The following is a 3,547-nucleotide window of genomic DNA, read 5'->3' on the forward strand; positions in this document are numbered from 1 at the left end:
AAACTAACCTGTATAATAAAACACAGCACACATTGTCTTCCCAAGTGAATTTAAGTTGCTCACTTATATTACAATAAATACGTCATTTGTAAATAACAAATTTAATTTCATAGTTCAGATTATTCTCACTTTTATTTATTTTGTGTTTTAACAATTGCCACTTATAAAATCAAGCACTGAATTTAATTATCTTTAGCTCTAAAGAGTCAAGAATATTGCATCAAAATGGGTTTATACTTTATACTTACTAATAAATAAGATCTTGCAACTTAGCCTTCCTAACTAAGGCACAAGGAATATATCAATCCAAAATTAAGCACATTGAAAGGGAAGAATAGTTTCACAGAAAACTTTGATGTATGCAACTTGTAAAACAAAACAAAAATAGTGGTTTGAAAGTTAATATGTTTAAAATTTACATTAAGAGAACTTCTTGATTTTTAATTAAATTCCTCTTCATTTTAAATTTATTTCCAACAGAAGAGGTAAATATATTTCCATACATGAAAAATTAGTAACAGCCACAAATCAAAACAAGGAAAGCCTGATAAAAATCATCACACATGAGTGGTGCGATGGTGGCTCAGTGGCAGAATTCTCCCCTGCCATGCCGGAGACCCGGGTTCGATTCCCGGTACCTGCCAATGTAAAATAAAAAAAAAATTCCTCACACTCTCTTGTAACATATAATAGCACATAAATATAATGTCTTGTGATGTTACTAATGTAACATATTCCATGTTGTCAAGATAATTAGTTATGTTCTCTTGTCACATTTTATCCCTTCTGCAAAATCCCATAACAAACTAACCTATGTAATAAAACATGGAAAACATTCTCTTCTCAAGTGAATTGATTAGATGCTTCATATTCCATTTGGGTAGTAATCTTAATTTTCATAATATATTTCTCATAATAATAGTAGTAGTCAAAGGCTAACTGCATCACAAAAATTTTGCACACAGTGATTTGTGCTACAAGTCATGGTGACCGCTGAGCTGCCAGACAGGATTTTACTGTAATTCTTCCTTATTTTCACCAATATCATCCTTATCATCATCAAGCCTCTAGGAGTCTGCAGAGATCAGAAGATTTTTAAAATTTCATTATAATCAAAAGGCTGTATTCAGAGTAGAGGTGGAGAAGTTCAACCATTCCAGTCAGCAAATGAATTCGAATGTGCAAACTTAAAAGTGTCTGTATTTCCAGCTTTGGACCAGAAAATATAAGGTAGCCCATTTTAATCAGTAGGTAGTAAGTAATTTAACCAAAGAAATTCCTAAAAACTGTGCTTCTGTGATCATCTGAACTTCAGACTGAATAATGAGTATATATAATATATCTGAAAAATCTCATTCAATGAGATATGAACAGAGGGATAGTCTCCAAAGTCATATGATGATTGCTTTGGTCTGGACATAAAAGCTAATAAAAAATATTTATAATAAAAACTTCATAAATAAAACATCTGGGTATTGTATTAAATACTTCATGTAGTCTTAAAGTTACTAGTACATACAGCACATTTGCATTTTCTTCCCACCCCCAGACCCTCATTTGCTTCTGTTTTTCATGAAATTTTATATGAAATGGGAACTTCCTTACTGTCAACAACAGTTAAAATTCAATTTAATTTACTCTCCTTTTGCTTTTCCATCTGTTCTAGTTTGCAAGTTGTGCGAATGCAATATACCAGAAAGGAACAACTTTTAAAAAGGGGAATTTAATAAGTTGCAAGTTCACAGTTCTAAGGCCATGAAAATGCCGCAATTAAAGCAAGTCTATAAAATTGTCCAAATTAAGACACCAACAAGAGGTAACTCTCACTCAAGAAAGAGCGATGAAGTTCAGGGTACTCTCGCAACTGGAAAGGCACATGATGACATCTGCTAGCTTCCTCTCCAGGCTTCTTGTTTCATGAAGTTCCCCCAGGGGCATTTTCCTTCTTCATCTCCAAAAGTCTAACTGCCTGGTCTCTGCTCTCATGGATCTCATGGCTCTGAAGCTTTTTCCAAAATATTTCCTCTTTTAAAGGATTCCAGTAAACTAATCAAGACCCACCTGGAATGGGTGGAGTCACATCTTCCTCTACTCAAAGGTTAATACCCACAACTGGGCATGTCACATCCCCATGGAGATCATCTAATCAAGTTTCCAACCTGAATAGGGATTAAAAGAACAGTTGCCTCCATAAAATGGATTAGGATTAAAACATAGCTTTTCTAGGGCACATAATCCTTTCAAACCAGCACACCATCCTTCTGCTTTTTTCCATTTTCTATCACTAGCTGTTTTTCTGATTTGTTCGCACCATTTCTTCACAGCTGTTTTTCCAGTTTTTAGTTTCTTTGGCTGTTTGTATGTCTGAACGTAGAAATTGAGAAAGAGAAAGATGAAACTGACATCATAGGCAATTAGAGCCCAGTGCATCTATTTGGGGAAGGGACAATCAGTATAAAGAGACAATGCTGTGTGCCCCATGGTCACAGGGAACTGAACCAGCTGCAGCATGTCAGGTATCACTTCCACCAGAGGTACTTCTGAATCCATGGGCCAAATGCAATTAACCCATAGTAGGAGATAAAGGAATTCAGCTGGGCTTCAAAAAATGCTTGTCCCCCTGTGACCTAGTTAATTCCAACCCATCACAATGTAAACAGCATACAATGTTGGTATACATGAAGGTATTTGGTCGTTTTTCTTTCTTAGGATAAAAAACACTGTTCAACTACTCAACTTTAAATACAATGCAACACCACAGAGCAGCTATACTGACTTTGTTAACATTATCAGAATAATCCACACTCAGGCATTTGTAGATACAACCTGCATTATATGACCCCATAAAAAACCCTGTGGAGATAAAAAAGATTAAGCAAAACTATCCCAGAATTATAGAGAATGAGCAATAAGCACATCTGAAAAATATTCCCAGTCCTCCATCCATTTTGGACCAGCTACATGAGCAGGAGATAGATAATGCATAGTATAGGCCATGGAGACTGCATTGAAGGCCAATTTTCCACATGTTTAGGGTTTCAGAGGCTAGAAGTCTTGTTTTCCTCCAGAGCCAGTATCTTCTAACTGATAGCAATCTTTGGGGTTCCTTGGCTTTTCTGTCACATGGTAATAATGCACAAGGTGATGTCTTCTTTCTCCTCTGGGTCCCCTTGACTTCTAGCTTCTGGTTGCTCCCTATGGTTTCCTGGCCAATTGATTTTTTTTAAACATTTTTTATTGTGAAATATATTTGAAGAAAAGTGATAATTTCAAAGTACAGTTTAATGAGTAGCTATAGAGCAAATTTCAAAGTATGGCATTGGTTACAGTTCCACAATTTTCAGATATTTCCTTTGAGCTGTTCTAACACACTAGAGATTAACAAGACATATAAATACAGTGATTCAGTTGTCACAATCATTTGTTAAATCCTGTCTTCACTGTTATGACTCCTTCCTCTTATTTGATCCTTATCCCAATCTTCAGGGATACTTGGACAATGGCCATCCTAACTTCTTCATTTTGAAAAGGGATGTTGGCATTATGG

At 35.5% G+C, this 3,547-nt stretch overlaps 1 pseudogene; it reads right to left on the minus strand.

Moving 5' to 3' along the window:
* Positions 1–1,634: 1,634 nt before the first annotated feature.
* Positions 1,635–3,029, minus strand: LOC143663374 (very long chain fatty acid elongase 4 pseudogene; annotated as a pseudogene).
* Between the last annotated feature and the right edge of the window lie 518 nt (positions 3,030–3,547).

The sequence above is a fragment of the Tamandua tetradactyla genome, chromosome 19 (genome assembly GCF_023851605.1).
Source record: "Tamandua tetradactyla isolate mTamTet1 chromosome 19, mTamTet1.pri, whole genome shotgun sequence".
Taxonomy (NCBI): Eukaryota; Metazoa; Chordata; class Mammalia; order Pilosa; family Myrmecophagidae; genus Tamandua; species Tamandua tetradactyla.